Here is an 18,286-nt window from a genome sequence, read left to right as displayed (position 1 = left end):
GTAATAAATGTATCACTAGTCACTTTAAACAATGCCACTTTATATATCCTACATTACTCATCTCATATATATATACTGTACTCTATACCATCTACTGCATCTTGCCTATGCCGCACGGCCATCGCTCATCCATATATTTATATGTACATATTCTTATTCATTCCTTTACACTTGTGTGTATAAGGTAGTTGTTGTGAAATTGTCAGATTACATGTTAGATATTACTGCATGGTTGGAACAAGGAGCACAAGCATTTCGCTACACTCGCATTAACATCTGCTAACCATGTGTATGTGACCAATAGAATTTGATTTGATTTGAATAGGGTGCCACTTAGGACGCAGTCCAGCAAAGTGATTTGTCATCACACCCCTTTACATGCACACATACCAAGCGCACACCCAGTGCACACAGCGCATTGGAAAAAAACTCACCCACCCATAAGGAAACTCTGGCTGGTATTCAATCAAATGCACTCAAATCAAATGCAATCAAAATCCACTATCTACAATAGACTGAATATCGGCCTCTCTCTGCCTATCTACACACATCCTCTTCCAGAGCTCTAAGACTCTCTGTCTCTACTCTCCATCTCCCTGGTCAGTGAATTATGAGCTTGGCAGGCTGCAGGATGCGCCGTGTCACCCTATGTGGACACATCTCAGCCCCCCCCCCCCTCACACTATTGCCTCCGCTCCCCCGTCTCCATGACAACCGCCAGGGAGCTCCTCTCCTCTCCCAGACCTGTCCTCATATCTGTTCCAGCTGGATGCTACACTTAGGGCCACATTCAGCCTCAAGTGGCTGTGATGAGATAGATCTAGCCATTTCCTCCTGCGCTCTCCCTTTCTCATCTTCCAACTCGACACAAACAGAGCCAGAGTCAATGGAGCGCAGACTGCGCCGAGTACGGCTATTAGTCACAATTAGGTTGGCTCAATTCTTATTGGTAATCAGTCCCTTGAGCAAAATTGCAAACCTCATTGTTGTGAAGTTTGGTACGAAAAAGGCAGTCTTCTTTCCTCAAGCAATGTTTGCGTTGCCAAACTCTCACTTTGATCTCAAATTGATGTCCCGTGGTGAAACGTATTCCTCAAAGTTGAAAATGAAAAACAAGATCAACAGACAGTATATCTCAGTTATTTCAACATAGTTTTATTCTCGAAATACATAGACCGTGAGTGGTAGAAACATGCTTTTACTCTCACAATACACACAAGCAGTGAATGGTACAAACAGTTTTATTCACATAGCACACAGTGATAATAGAAATGTGTGTTCCTCATACTCCATTAGACACAAAATGAATCACGTCCATTTTTTTACTGCATCGCAGCTGTGTTGTTGCCACATTTTCCCTGTGTGTTTGTTGTTGGAAAACATAATTCCCTGAGCTCATCCATAGACATATGTGGTCATTGTAAAGCCTAATTGTGAACATGAGGATTAGAGAAGTCATATAACCAAAACTACTTACTACTTAGCTTTTGGCTACAGTTCGCTAGTTGAAAATCAGAGTGGAAGATGGTTGTCATTGTACCAGGGTCAACAGGGCTTTGTTCAACCACTCTCCCATTCCGTCTGCATGAATTACTTTGGGGAGTTTTTTATGGGGATGATTGTAAGCTATTGTCCATCATCTGCAATTCATTCACAACTTGAGGAGAGGTAAGGGAGTATTGTTTGATCAAACCAGAGCAGTAGGAGATAAATGGAACGGTCAAAGCTGATGTTCTGTCCAACAGCCAAGTCAAAGCTCTGATATTATTACCTGTTTTGTAGCGTTTTGTTTCCTCTGTAGCACACTTTACCTGAGGTGTGGTTGCTCTATCAAATACGTTTGAACCTAGACCTGGTTCTGCACTTTCTTCTGAATTAATCGGCTATCTGGACACTTAAACAGTGCACTTATGTTCAATTCTAACAATCACTTCTACCTTGACCTCTAATCAAGTTGCACTTTCCGGCCACTGTCCCTGTCCCCACCAATGGACACGCAGAGGCACTTTGACATCAGAGGCGTCATGCCCATAATGGATCATGTTGTTGTTGCTGTTTCTCTGTAATCCTACTGGCCACCTAGCAATTTTATGAAGTAGGCTTTAGCTAGCCCAGATAGGTTCCCAATATCCCAACCTCATAACTAGCTACCAAGAAGCCATTTCAGGATATCAATCAAGTTAGAGTAGCTAGCTTGTCTAACTATCTTAGCTGGCATGCCTGCTGGCAAGGTTGGTAGACTCTAGAAAAAGCAAGCAAAAACTAAATGTACTGAATAAGACTCACATTCCTTTCAATCTTTTACCCAGATTTTACTCAGTCCTCAGAGTTCTGATTGACTAAAACGTTATCCTGGAAAGATCCTATTCAATGTGTCTGTAGCAAAGTGAGGAAATCTGTTGGTATCAGACAGATTAGTGGTTTGGTTCATCAGGCTTGCTTCCTAACTCTATACTATAGCTTAATTTACCCATAACTCATTTACTGTAATATTGTCTGGGCCAGTTCATATGCCTCCTACCTACTCAAATTACTCATCATACAAAATACATTTACAAGACTAGCCACCTAATTATCTGGCTCCATCTGCACCTTCGTTTAAGAAACTCAATATCTTGTCTATTTACGACGTTAATGTACACTAATTATGTACTTTCATCTACAAATAGTCATGCCTCCCAGACAGTTTACCTAAACCCTTCAATGGATTCTTCCAGGTTCATTCTGAAATCCATCTATATAACACAAGACACTGTAATACTCTTCACCCTCCCCACTGCCACACCTCACATAGTCAATTCTCTGTCAGATACAGAGGTACCATACTCTGGAATTCTTATCTTCACATTGCCAAAACATCAGCATCCCTCAATAACTTCAAGCGAAGACTGGGGGTCAGCCTGATGAATCAAACTACCCAATAATCACCTCCATGTAGCCTAACTCTCTCTCTCTCACACACACACACGGTTTTTCTTATATACAGAGTATGTCATGTACAATTAAATTATGATGAATATGTTTTGTTTAACTGATTGAACAAACTTTATTTTTTTTACATATATTTGTGGTGTGGTTTTCACTGTTTTTACCTGTTTAAAAAAAAATCTGTACTGTTTTGTCTTTCAATTACTTTCTTTGGTGCGAATAAATAAAACCTAAAAACCTAAAAAAGGATACAGACAGCTCAAAACGTATGCTTAGTTATGCAGAAAAATACACAGGGGTTCTGATGCTTCTAGCCTTGATTTGCATTTTGAAAACATATCTAAGTATTTCACTTTTTAATGTGTATAGTATTGCTTACTAGGTGTGGTCCAATGAATTCTGTAAACAACCCCCTCTTCAAATCAGGGTTGGTTGGAAAATGTTGTTCAAAAGAGGACATTGTATTATCATATCTTTGTACTCCCTGACGAAGGCCATGCAGCCGAAGGCCATGTTTCCATTTAACATTTGAATTAGTTATATGAAGAGTGCCTTGGTTCTCCTTTCTTTTTAATTTACCCCTTTTACCAAAGAGCACCTTCTGTCTACAAAAAAAGTACTATTGTATACCTTAGAAGCGGTTCCCTTCCTCCTTTGATTTCTATAAGCATAATGATTACTGCAGGAAAAAGCTGTTTCATGTGTTTGAAAAATGCTAAATTCTCCAACTTCCGGAGCGGGAGCCCAGGCATCCTCATGTACTTTGTGCCCCTCAGATTTTTGGGATGTATGACCCCCCTGATTGATATGCAACTTTTGTAGGTGTTTTTAAATCCATTGTCATATGATGATTATCAGGGACGGGCAACTCCAACCCTCTGGGAACTGATTGGTGTCACACTTTTTCCCCAGCAAACACACCTGACTCCAATAATCAACTAATCATGATCTTCAGTTTAAAATGCTATTCTTTTAAATCAGCTGTGTTCGCTAGGGACAGGGAAAAAGTAACTTCACTCCAGCACCTGAGGACTGGAGTTGCCCATCCCTGGATCAGAGGGATGCTGAGGTTTGCCATCCATTTGACAGAGTGCACTATGCCCCCTGGTGGAACTAGCTGGTGAATGTTTCCATTTCGAATGGTCATGGTTTCTTTGTCATATGTCACTGCGAATGAAAAGTGAGAAGCCAATTGTCTGCTATTAAAATTCAATGGAGCTACCCCATGATGTTCCTTGGCATTTACGGAATTAATTTAGGTTCTTTAATGGATCTGCCTTTCCATCAAATTATTCTTTCCAACATGGTACGGCTGCTCAGCCCTCGCAGTGATGGCTGGGGCTCTGCACGGATTTGTCAGTCAGCAGCTGAACTAATACTGCTGCACAGCTTTAAGAATCCTTACAGAACATGAGCACACGCACACACACACACGCATGCACATGCACACACATGAACACATAGGAAAGCATATACAGTGCATTCGGAAAGTATTCAGACCCCTTGACTTTTTCCACATTTTGTTATGTTACAGGCTTATTCAAAGATGTATTAAATTGTTTTTTCCCCTCATCAATCTACACACAATACCCCATAATGACAAAGCAAAAACAGGTTTTTAGAATTTTTTGCAAATGTATTAAAATTTTAAAAATTAAATATCACATTTATGTAAATATTCAGACCATTTCCTCAGTATAATGTTGAAGCACCTTTGGCAGCGATTACAGCATTGAGTCTTCTTGGGTATGACGCTACAAGCTTGGCACACCTATATTTTCCTATATCTTCCTATATCTTCTATATCTATATCTTCTCTGCAGATCCTCTCGCGTCGCTGCACAGCTATTTCCAGGTCTCTCCAGAGATGTTCAATCGGGTTCAAGTGAGGGCTCTGGCTGGGCCACTCAAGGACATTCAAAGACTTGTCCTGAAGCCACTCCTGCGTTGTCTTGGCTGTGTGCTTAGGGTCGTTGTCCTGTTGGAAGGTGAACCTTCACCTCAGTCTGAGGTCCTGAGCGCTATGGAGCAGGTTTTCATCAAGGATCCTGACTAGTCTCCCAGTCCCTGCTGCTGAAAAACATTCTTCTCTGATGCTGCCACCACCATGCTTCACCGTAGGGATGGTGCCAGGTTTCCTCCAGACATGATGCTTGGAATTCAGGCCAAAGAGTTCAATCTTGGTTTCATCAGACCAGAAAATCTTGTTTCTCATGGTCTGAGTTAGGTGCCTTTTGGCAAACTCCAAGCGGGCTCTCATGTGCCTTTCACTGAGGAGTAGCTTCCGTCTGGCCACTCTACCATAACGGTCTTATTGGTGGAGTGCTGCAGAGATGTTGTCCTTCTGGAAGGTTCTCCCATCTCCACAGAGGAACTCTGGAGCTCTGTCAGAGTGACCATCAGGTTCTTGGTCACCTCCCTGACCAAGGCCCTTCTCCCCGACTGCTCAGTTTGGCCGTGCGGCCAACTCTAGGAAGAGTCTTGGTGGTTCCAAACTTCTTCCATTTAAGAATGATGGAGGCCACTGTGTTCTTGGAGACTTTCAGCGCTTCAACACTTTCCCAGATCTGTGCCTCGACAAAATCCTGTCTCGGAGCTCTACGGACAATTCCTTCGACCTCATGGCTTGGTTTTTGCTCTGACATGCACTGTCAACTGTGGGACCTGATATATACAGGTGTGTGCCTTTCCAAATCATGTCCAATCAATTGAATTTACCACAGGTGGCCTCCAATCAAGTCGTAGAAACATCTCAAGGATGATCATTGGAAACAGGATGCGCCTGAGCTTCATTCTGAGTCTCGTAGCAAAGGGTCTGAATACTTATGTCAATATAGTATTTCTGTCTTTTTATTTGTAATACATTTGCAAAAAATTCTAAAAACCTGTTTTTGCTTTGTCATTATGGGGTATTGTGTGTAGTTTGATGAGGGGAAAAAACAATTTAATACATCTTTGAATAAGCCTGTAACATAACAAAATGTGGAAAAAGTCAAGGATTCTGAATACTTTCTGAACACACTGTGAAACACACACACTCACAAATTCCAAAAGAGCAAGGGAGAAAGAAACGGAGAGAGAGGGACAGAGAAGGAAAAGGATGATGGATCATCTTGAAGTTGTAAAGTTGTGCATTAATAAACAAGATGTGCTCGGCTGCCTCTGGCGCGGCGCCGTATGTTACATTGGCAGATCTGTCAGCTCACTCACTTTCAATAAAACCAGTCAGCCGCATAATGCCTTCACACCGGCAGTTAGCCACTATTAGAACATAGATTAACATCATTCCCTCCGTTCCAATAAGGTAGCCAAGTGAAGCTGCCTCTGTGTGATCGCTGACACAATAATAAATAGCTACAGACACCCCTCATGGAAAACCCTAGAGGTTTCCTCCGGAACATTTTACCATAAAGGGAAAAGTCAATTTTACACCACGTACAGTTGAAGTCGGAAGTTTACATACACTTAGGTTGGAGTCATTAAAACTCGTTTTTCAACCACTCCATGAATATCTTGTTAACAAACTATAGTTTTGGCAAGTCTGTTAGTTCATCTACTTTGTGCATGACACAAGCAATTTTTCCAACAATTGTTTACAGACAGATTATTTCACTTATAATTCTCTGTATCACAATTCCAGTGGGTCAGAAGTTTACATACACTAAGTTGACTGCGCCTTTAAACAGCTTGGAAAATTCCAGAAAATGATGTCATGGCTTTCGAAGCTTTGAGTCAATTGGAGGTGTACCTGTGGATGTATTTCAAGGCCTACCTTCAAACTCAGTGCCTCTTTGCTTGACATCATGGGAAAATCAAAAGAAATCAGACCAAAATAATTGTAGACCTCCACAAGTCTGGTTCATCCTTGGGAGAAATTTCCAAATGCCTGAAGGTACCACGTTCATCTGTACAAACAATAGTACGCAAGTATAAACACCATGGGACCACGCAGCCGTCATACAGCTCAGGAAGGAGACGCATTTGGTGCGAAAAGTGCAAATCAATCCCAGAACAACAGCAAAGGACCTTGTGAAGATGCTGGAGGAAACAGGTACAAAAGTATCTATATCCACGGTAAAACGAGTCCTATATCGACATAACCTGAAAGGCCGCTCAGCAAGGAAGAAACCACTGCTCCAAAACCGTCATAAAAAACACAGACTACGGATTGCAACTGGGGACAAAGATTGTACTTTTTGGACAAATGTCCTCTGGTCTGATGAAACAAAAATAGAACTGTTTGGCCATAATGACCATCGTTATGTTTGGATGAAAAAGGGGGACGCTTGCAAGCCGAAGAACACCATCCCAACCGTGAAGCATGGGGGTAGCAGCATCTTGTGGGGGTGCTTTCCTGCAGGAGGGACAGGTGCACTTCACAAAATAGATGGCATCATTAAGAAGGAAAATTATGTGGATATATTGAAGCAACATTTCAAGACATCAGTCAGGAAGTTAAAGCTTGGTCGTAAATGGGTCTTCCAAATGGACAATGACCCCAAGCATACTTCCAAAGTTGTGGAAAAATGGCTTAAGGACAACAAAGTCAAGGTATTAGCATTCCCGTCAAAAAGCCCTGACCTCAATCCCATAGAAAATTTGTGGGCAGAATTGAAAAGGTGTGTGCGAGCAAGGAGGCCTACGAACCGGACTCAGTTACACCAGCTCTGTCAGGAGGAATGGGCCAAAATTCACCCAACTTATGGAAGGCTTGTGGAAGGCTACCTGAAACGTTTGACCCAAGTTAAACAATTTAAAGGCAATGCTACCAAATACTAATTGAGTGTATGTAAACTTCTGACCCACTGGGAATGTGATGAAAGAAATAAAAGCTGAAATAAATCACTCTCTACTATTATTCTGACATTTCACATTCTTCAAATAAAGTGGTGATCCTAACTTACCTAAGACATTGACTTTTTACTAGGATTAAATGTCAGGAATTGAAAAACTGAGTTGAAATGTATTTGGCTAAGGTGTATGTAAACTTCTGACTTCAGCTGTGCACTACATGACCAAAAGTATGTGGACACCTGCTTGACATCTCATACTAGAGTTGGTCCCCCTGTCACTGCTAAAACAGCCTCCACTCTTCTGGGAAGGATTTCCACTAGATATTGAAAAATTGCTGCAGGGACTTGCTTCAATTCAGCCACAAGAGCATTATTGAGATCTGGCACTGATGTTGGGCGATTAGGCCTGGCTCGCAGTCGGTGTTCCAATTCATCCCAAAGGTGTTCGTTGGGGTTGAGGTCAGGGCTCTGTGAAGGCCACTCAAGTTCTTCCACACCGATCTCGACAAACCATTTCTGAATGGACCTTGCTTTGTGCACAGGGGCATTGTCTCGCTGAAACACAAAAAGGCCATCCCTAAACTGTGGCCATAAAGTTGGAAGCACAGAATTGTCTAGAATGTCATTGTATGCTGTAGCGTTAAGATTTCCCTTCACTGGAACTAAGGGGCCTAGCCCGAACCATAAAAACATCCCCAGACCATTATTCATCCTCCACCAAACTTTACAGTTGACACTAGGCTTTGGGGCAGGTAGCGTTCTTCTGGCATCCGCCAAACCCAGATTTGTCTGTCAGACTGCCAGATGGTGAAGTGTGATTTCTCACTTCAGAGAACGTGTTTCCACTGCTCCAGAGTCCAATGGCGGCGAGTTTTACACCAGTCCAGCCGACGCTTGGCATTGCGTATGGTGATCTTAGGCTTGTGTGATGGCTGATTGGCCATGGAAACCCATTTCAATAAACTCCCGATGAACAGTGGTGCTGATATTGCTTTCAGAGGCAGTTTGGAACTCAGTAGTGAGTAATGCAACTGAGGACAAATGATTTATACGCACTACGCGCTTCAGCACTCGGCGGACTGACTTGTTGGAAAGGTGGCATCCTATGATGGTGCCAAATTGAAAGACACTGAGCTTTTCATTAAGGTCATTCTACTGCCAATGTTTGTCTATGGAGATTGCATGGCTGTGTGCTCGATTATATACACCTATCAGCAAATGATGTGGCTGAAGTAGTCGAATCCACTAATTTGAAGGGGTGTCCACATACTTTTGTATATATAGCGTATCTAAAGCCAATATCAAGACCTGGTTGTTACTCCGTAATCTCTGTATATCTGCTTTAGCACGTTAGTCTAATCGAATGTATGAATACAGGCTTACATGTTGCTATGCTGCATATATGCTATATACAGTATGTTGTTAGATATTATATGTTACGATAAACTTGTGACAGCACTGTTGTGACAGGCTATATCGCTGCATAAACCTAGCAAAAGGTTCCTTTCGCAAAAGTGGTTTCTAACCTCAAGAGCCTTTTCCTGGTTAAATAAAGGTTTAGAAAACTAGACTCCTGTTCTGTTCTAGTTGTAATTACATCTCCTTGCTGTCTTGTTGCAGACGGAACACGAGCCGAGCTTTGACTGGCATCGCTTCACCCTGACCCAGCTGCGTGCGGTGGCCCAGAGCTGGCAGCAGGACCGAAAAGCCCTGGTGATGGAGGTGGCCAGGCAGGCCCACCAGGAGGAGCTGGCCCTCCACACAGACCGCCAGCACCAGCAGGACATCTTCTCCCGACTCAGAGAAAGGGTAGAGGTACATGAAGCACACTGAAATGGCATCCTATTCTCTATATAGTGCTCTATTTTGACCAGAGCTCGTGGCAAAAGTAGTGCACTATATCGGGAATAGGGTGCCATTTGGGATCTATCCTATCAACAAGGCAGGTCCTACAGGCCCTAGTTTTTTCGCACCTCGACTACTGTCCAGTCATGTGGTCAGGTGCCACAAATTGGCTCAGAACAGGGCAGCACGCCTGGCCCTTAAATGTACACCGAGAGCTAACATTAATAATATGCATGTCAATCTCTCATGACTCAAAGTAGAGGAGAGATTGACTACATCACTACTTGTTTTTGAAAGAAGTACTGACATGCTGAATGCACCCATTCATAACCCACAAGACATGTCACCAGAGGTCTCTTCACCATCCCAAAGTCCAGAGCAGACATACAGTACCTTCGGAAAGTTCAGACCCCTTGATGTTACAGCCATATTCTAAAATGGATTAAAAAAATCAAAAAATCTGAAATCTACACACAATAACACATAATGACAAAACAAAAACAGGTTTTTAGACATTTTAGCAAATGTATTAAATATTATAAATATAAAAAACAGAAATATCTTAATTACATAAGTATTCAGACCCTTTGCTATGAGACTCGAAATTGAGCTCGGGTGAACCCTGTTTCCATTGATCATCCTTGATGTTTCTACAACTTGATTGGAGTCCACCTGTGGAAAATGTAATTGATTGGACATGATTTGGAAAGGAACACACAGTTGACAGTAGATGTCAGAACAAAAACCAAACCATGAGGTGGAAGGAATTGTCCGTAGAGCTCCGAGACAGGATTGTGTCGAGGCACAGATCTGGGGAAGGACACCAAAACAATTCTGCAGCATTGATGGTCCCCATCATTCTTAAACGGAAGAAGTTTGGAAACACCAAGACTCTTCCTAGAGCTGGCCGCCCGGCCAAACTGAGTAGTCGGGGGAGGGCCTTGGTCAGGGATGTGACCAAGAACCCGATGGTCACTCTGACAGAGCTCCAGAGTTCCTCTGTGGAGATGGGAGAACCTTCCAGAAGGACAACCATCTCTGCAGCACTCCACCAATCAGGCCTTTATGGTAGAGTGGCCAGACAGAAGCCCCTCCTCAGTAAAAGGCACATGAGAGCCCGCTTGGAGTTTGCCAAAAGGCACCTGAAGGACTCAGACCATGAGAAACAAGATTCTCTGGTCTGATGAAACCAAGATTGAACTCTTTGGGCTGAATGCCAAGTGTCACGTCTTGGTGGTGGCAGCATCATGCTGGGGGATGTTTTTCAGTGGCAGGGTCTGGGAGACTAGTCAGGGTCGAGGGATAGATGAACGAAGCAAAGTACAGAGAAATTCTTGATGAAAACCTGCTCCAGAGCGTTCAAGACCTCAGACTGGGGCGAAGGTTCACCTTCCAACAGGACAACGACCCTAAGCACACAGGCAATACAATGCAGGAGTGGCTTCGGGACAAGTCTTTGAATGTCCTTCAGTGGCCCAGCCAGATCCCGGACTTGAACCCGATCGAACATCTCTGGAGAGACCTGAAAATAGCTGTGCAGCGACGCTCTTCATCCAACCTGACAAAGCTTGAGAGGATCTCCAAAGAAGAATGTGAGAAACTCTCCAAATACACGCTGCCAAAGGTGTGCCAAGCTTGTAATTACAGACCCAAGAAGACTCGAGGCTGTAATCGCTGCCAAAGGTGCTTCAACAAAGTACTGAGTAAAGGGTCTGAATACTTAAGTAAATGTGATATTTCAGCGCTTTATTTTTAATAACTTTGCAAAAAATTTGCTTTGTCATTATGGGCTATTGTGTGTAGATTGATGAGGGAAAAAAACAATTTTATCAATTTTAGAATAAGGCTGTAACATAACAAAATGTGGAAAACGTCTGAATAGTTTCCAAATGCACTGTAGAGCCATGGCTACATGAAACTCTACTCCACAACAGGTAACTGATGCCAGCAGTAGAATCTGATTTTAAAAACGGATACAAATACACCATATGGAACAGCAGGGACTGTGAAGAGACACACACACACACACACACAAGCACAGACACACGCATACACACACACACGATAACACACGCACTCCACACACACGTACACATGGGATTTTGTATTGCAGAAATGTGGTAGCAGAGTAGTGGCCTGAGGGCATGAAATGTAATGTGATGTAATATTTTTTATTGTATATAACAGCCTTAATGTTGCTGGACCCCAGGAAGAGTAGCTGCTGGCTTGGCAGCAGCTAATGGGGATCCTTAATAAATACAAATGCACGCTCTGTCTGACTGTGCAGAAGGTCTTCACTAAGGAGGCAGCTTACTGACACTCACTTCCTGTTGCCAGCTAGCTTCTCACGCTCGGTTTGGGCTGCCACTGGAGATGGGCTGTGAATGCTAACAAGCTAATAAGGACAGCCTTGTCTTGCTGACATGATGTAACTGTCTAGGGAATGTTTGGTTCGCTCAACAAGCGAGTTGCGTACATGGAAAAACTCCCTCACTGTTGCTGAAGTGGCATCACAATTAGGTTTCCGTGTCAATGATGAACACCTTCTGTTTGTTTCTGTAGCCGTCTGTAGCATGCTTGCTTGGAGGTTTAAGTCGTATTGAAGCTGATTAGATAACAAAGCTCTAAGACCTGTTCTAACTCCTAATGACCTGGTGTAACTGGCCATTGTACACATGTGGCTTCCCACGCACTGTTGTCATGTACATGTTGACGATAACATCACTTGGCCTGTCCTATCTATGGCCCACATACTGTTCCATACAGTAGATACAACAAAATACATACACTAGATGGACATCATCAGTGCCTCACCAACACCTTATGGTAAAAGTGATCAAATCATATCTGTGGCCCACATAGAGAAAAAAAGCGTAGGCCCATGACCTATAGATGGCTCCCTCGGTGCACAATGCACAGACTGTAATAGAGGGAATTCATGCATTTTGTGCGATGATTCAAGCGCATTGCCAACTTAATCAGAGTCTTTACCAACCTTACCTTATATGAATCCCATTATAGTCATACTGTATATTTCTGTGCTGGAGTGGAGTTGGAGCAGAGATGGAAGTCTCCTTCCAGCCAAATCTCTCCTGGCTTCTCAGAGCCTTTATCATCCTGACACAGTGACACGAACAGAGCACAAGATGGATTCCCCTTGCCATTCTGTCAGCCTTCTTACAAATGCTTTGTTTCTGCATCCTTTGTCTCTGTTTCCAGGAGCCTTGCTAAATGAACAATGATTTACATATTCATCAGGATGAAATCCACTTTTGCAATTTCATTATCTTACACTGAACAAACATATAAATGCAACATGTAAAGTGTTGGTCTCATGTTTCATGAGCTGAAATTAAAGATCCCAGAAATGTTCATATGCACAAAAAGCGTATTTCTCGAAAATGTTGTGCACAAATTTGTTTACATCCCTGTTATTAAGCATTTCTCATTTGCCAAGATAATCCATCCACCTGGCAGGTGTGGCATATCAAGAAGCTGATTATGCAGCATGATCATTACACAGGTGCACCTTATGCTGGGGACAATAAAAGGCCACACTAAATTGTGCAGTTTTGCCACACAACACAATGCCACAGAGGTCTCAAGTTTTGAGGGATTGTGCAATTGGCATGCTGACTGCAGGAATGTTCACCAGAGCTTTTGCCAGAGAATTGAATGTTAATTTCTCTACCATAAGTCGCAACCAACGTTGTTTTAGAGAATTTGGCAGTATGTCCAACTGGTCTCCCAACCGCAGACCATGTGTATGGCGTCGTGTGGGCGAGCGGTTTGCTGATGTCAACGTTGAGAACAGAGTGCCCCATGGTGGCGGTGGGTTATTGTATGGGCAGCTATAAGCTACGGTCAACAAACACAATTGCATTTTATCAATGGCAATTTGAATGCACAGAGATACCATGACGAGATCCTGAGGCCCATTGTCGTGCCATTCATCTGCCGCCATCACCTCATGTTTCAGCATTATAATGCACGGCCCCATGTCACAAGGATCTGTACCCAATTCCTGGAAGCTGAAAATGGCCCAGTTCTTCCATGGCCTGCATAGTCACCAGACATGTCACCCATTGAGCAGGTTTGGGATGCTCTGGAACGACATGTACGACAGAGTGTTCCAGTTCCCAACAATATCCAGCAACTTCGCACAGCCATTGAAGACAAGTGGGACAACATTCCACAGGCCACAATCAACAGCCTGAACAGCTGTATGCGAAGGAGATGTCTCACGCTGCATGAGGCAAATGGTGGTCACACCAGATACTGACTGGTTTTCTGATCAACGCTGCTACATTTTTGTATCTGTGGCCAACAGATGCATATCTGTATTCCCAGTCGTGTGAAATCCATGGATGAGGGCCTCATGCATTTATTTAAATTGACTGATTTCCTTATATGAACTGTAACTCAGTAAAATCGTATAAATTGTTGCATGTTGCGTTTATATATTTTTTCAGTATATTTCATTACCTGCTATTGTAAAGCATTGGTAATGTATGATTTAAATTGGTTTATCAAACATTTTATGCACAATTCAAACATTGTTGTATTTATATCATAATTTGAGGGGACATGTTGAAAAGGTCTCAGTATGATTCCCTACCCCTATCACCCTTCAAGCGTCCCCATGATCCTCTCTGTGATTTACTGAAATCATGGAGCCTGAGGTGAGGCCTGGTGGTGCTGGAAGCAGCCTGGTGGTGGTACTGGAAGAGGCCTGGTGGTGGGGCTGGAAGAGGCCAGGTGGGGGTGCTGGAAGAGGCCAGGTGGGGGTGCTGGAAGTGGCCTGGTGGTGGGGCTGAATAGGCCTGGTGGGGGGCTGGAAGAGGCCAGGTGGTGAGGGGCTGGAAGAGGCGGCTAGGTGGTGGGGCTGGAAGAGGCCTGGTGGTGGGATGGAAAGAGGCCTGGTGGTGGGTGGAAGAGGCCAGGTGGGGGTGCTGGAAGGGCCTGGTGGGTAGGTGCTGGAAGAGCCCTGGGTGGTGGTGCTGGAAGCAGCCTGGTGGTGGTGCTGGAAGAGGCCTGGTGGTGGGGATGGAAGAGGCCTGGTGGTGGGGATGGAAGAGGCCTGGTGGTGGGGCTGAAGAGGCCAGGTGGGGGTGCTGGAAGCGGCCTGGTGGTGGTGGCTGGAAGAGGCCTGTGGTGTGCTGGAAGAGGCCTGGTGGTGGGGCTTCGGGAAGAACAAGAGATGCCACGCGAGCGCCAGGCCTACTACACCCTGCGACACACACCCCGATCCCCCTGGTCGTGGGCTGGAAGAGCCTGGTGGGTGGTGGGTGGCTGGAAATAGGCTGGTGGTGGAGGGGCTGGAGGAAAAGCCTGGTGGTGGTGCTGCAGGAGGCCTGGTGGTGCTGGAAGAGGCCTGGTTGTGGTGCTGGAAGAGGCCTGATGGTGGTGCTGTAAGATGCTTGGTGGTGGTGCTAGAAGAGGCCTAGTTGTGGTGCTGGAAGAGGCCTGGTAGTGGGGCTGGAGGAAGCCTGGTGGTGGCGATGGAGCTGGAGGAAGCCTGGTGGTGGTGATGGAGAAGGCCTGCTGCTGGCATCATTGGGAGCTGGGCTGTGTGCTGTAGACTGATGACCCACTGAGCAGCTCTCCTGTGGGTTATTATGGTGTGCAGTGGGAAGAGCTCCAGAATAAATGTTTCTGGGCCAAATTGACTACTGCAGCTCTGAAGTACAACTCTTCCCCCTGGCCAGGCTAGTGTAATGTGCAATACCAGGCCCTGGTGTGTTAACCTAGCTACCAGAGACACCAAGCCCCCTCAGATTTGTCCTGTTTAAAAAAATAAATAGTGGTATTTTCTTCTCTGTAATATTACTACCCACCTAGACATTTTATGAAGTTGGCTTTAGCTAGCCCAGATAGGTTCCCAGTCTCCCAACCTCATAATTATCTACCAAGAAGCCATTTCAGGGTATTAATCAGATTAGAGTAGCTAGCTTGTCTAACAATCTGAGCTGGCATGCCTGCTGACAAGGTTGGTAGACTTGAGAGAAGCAAGCAATAACTAAATGCAAGGCTTTAAAGTGCGACCAATTTGGCCGCATATGCGACAAAATATTTTGCTGTGCAACCAGGAGTTTTATTTTGGGAGCACTGTGTGACTATGAAAAAAATATCCCAGATAATAATTGTTGTAATAATAAGGCTTTGAGTGCCCTAAAGAAACAAGTGAATGCAGATTCGTTAGCGTCATTGTTGCATCATTACTACAGCGAAAACGTCGTTCTTCCAGCTCAACCAGGTCAAAACATCTGACCAATATTAATTAAGGGCGCAACATTTTTATCTTCCTATAATGGATCGCCGAGACCACATTTTTCATAAACCATGTCGTGGGCCATTCTAAAACTACTCGCGTGTTGACATCGTTAACCATTTGTTAGCTAACAAACAACCTGGTAACTTGACCAGTATGCCCAAACATGTGGGGGCACAGAAATAACGGAAAAAGGTGCTTCTTGCATGTCGCGTCATCCCAAAACTTGACCTTTTTAAAGAGACAGTGTACAATTTTAAGTGTAATGCATCTCAAAAGGAAAATAGTGCTTTTACACAATATAACAAATGTATATTCCACAAATGACTTTTTAATTTCAATGACAGGTATTCATACTAATATTTTAGCTTTTATAACAAACAAATGTATTTGCAGTGTTACATATTCGTTTCTAGGCAAAACATGTTGCTCAAAAGTATCTAGAATTCTTATAGGCCCAATATAACCTGTATCTCAATCAATTAAATAAATCTTATTTTCTGGTGCTTCTAAATTTCACCAGTGCTACAAATGAAAATGTTTCATTTAGAGCCCTGACTAAATGATATGGCTCTAGATTGAAGGAAAAATATATTTCAGATTTATTTAAATGGCCATATTAAGCCATATTAAGTCAATGGTTGTGAAGATGGGGAGATGTCTGTCCCAGTGTCGTCATTAGGCCTGGGCGTCCGGTGCTTCGGCCCCGGATGATTTTGATCCTACCCCGAACCTTATATATGTATATATATATGTATCAGTCAAAAGTTTGGACACACCTACTCATTCAAGGGCTTTTCTTTATTTTTACTATTTTCTACATTGTAGAATAATAGTGAAGACATCAAAACTATGAAATAACACATATGGAATCATGCATTTTAGATTTTAGATTTGTCACGACTCCGACCGAGGCAGGCTCTCCTTCCTGTTCGGGTGGCACTCGGCGGTCGTCGTCACCGGCCTATTAGCTGCCACTGATCCTTTTCTCCCCCTCCTTATGTGGTTATTGGGTGCACCTGTTTTGTATTTTGTTTGTAATTAGTTGGGCTTATCAGTCAGCCGGCCCGCCCGTTTCTTTATGCGGGATTGTTAGTTGGTAAGCGTGGTGTTTGTGTCAAACTACGTGTGTACGTTGGTACTGGACTGTTTTCGTTCCCCCCGTGTCTAGGGTAGTTTTATGAGAGTGTAACAGTATAACTTTAGACCGTCCCCTCGCCCCGACACGGGCGCGAACCAGGGACCCTCTGCACACATCAACAACTGTCACCCACGAAGCGTCGTTACCCATCGCTCCACAAAAGCCACGGCCCTTGCAGAGCAAGGGGAAACCCTACTTAAGTCTCAGAGCAAGTGACGTAACTGATTGAAACACTACTAGCGCGTACCGCCTAACTAGCTAGCATTTCACATCCGTTACACTCACCCCCTTTCAACCTCCTCCTTTTCCGCAGCAACCAGTGATCCGGGTCAACAGCATCAATGTAACAGTTAACTTTAGTACGTCCCCTCGCCCCGACCCGGGCGCGAACCAGGGACCTCTGCACCACATCAACAACGGTCGCCCACGAAGCATCGTTACCCATCGCTCCACAAAGGCCACGGCCCTTGCAGAAGCAAGGGGAACCCTACTTAAGTCTCAGAGCAAGTGACGTAACTGATTGAAACGCTACTAGCGCGTACCCGCTAACTAGCTAGCCATTTCACATCCGTTACAAGAGCACCCAGTGTTTAGAAGGGTGGCATAGTTTCACAGTGTTCATTAAAAGAACATTTGTTATTGCACCCTCTGTTTCCTGCGCTTGACTTCGCACTCCGACACCCAGTCCTTACAAGATTCTTCAAAGTAGCCACCCTTTGCCTTGATGACAGCTTTGCACACTCGTGGAATTCTCTCAACCAGCTTCATGAGGAAGTCACCTGGAATGCATTTCAATTAACAGGTGTGCCTTGTTATAAGATAATTTGTGGAATTTTCCTTGAGTTTCCTTGAGTCAGTTTTATTTACATACATATATTTTTTTAAATATATATTTACATGTCAGTATGATATGAGTTTCCATAACCACACATACTATGCAGTATTTTTTATTTTTTTTAACTGACACATTTTTATGACAAAAATAAACAATACAATATACTGAGCTAGGCAGTAGCAGGCACTGCAAGAAGCCCCTCGAGTGACGAGGTGCCTACTGTGACTGGTCGAAATTTCACAACGTAGTGGACCGCTCATGTCCCTTGACCCCTCGGCCACCCCTACAGCACCGGTTAGATGTCAATGTCATGACTCAGAAAACCGCCTGTTACATAACACAGAGCAAATATGGATATTGTGAACTTATTCCGAAACAGTGGCGAAAAAAGCGAGCAGGTTAAGGCAGAAGTGAATGAGATGGAGAGGGCAGAACAGCCAGAAAGTCAAAGTGCTACAGCAGCAGAGTTAGCC

General features: G+C 43.9%; 1 pseudogene; it reads left to right on the top strand.

Annotated features, from left to right (window-relative positions):
* LOC139029422 (coiled-coil domain-containing protein 148-like) overlaps positions 1-18,286 on the top strand; it is a 51,285-nt pseudogene that overhangs the window by 20,033 nt on the left and 12,966 nt on the right.

The sequence above is a fragment of the Salvelinus sp. IW2-2015 genome, linkage group LG2 (genome assembly GCF_002910315.2).
Source record: "Salvelinus sp. IW2-2015 linkage group LG2, ASM291031v2, whole genome shotgun sequence".
Lineage (NCBI taxonomy): Eukaryota > Metazoa > Chordata > Actinopteri > Salmoniformes > Salmonidae > Salvelinus > Salvelinus sp. IW2-2015.
The sequence above is the reverse complement of the archived record's forward strand: the minus strand, read 5'-3'. Positions and strand labels throughout refer to the sequence as shown.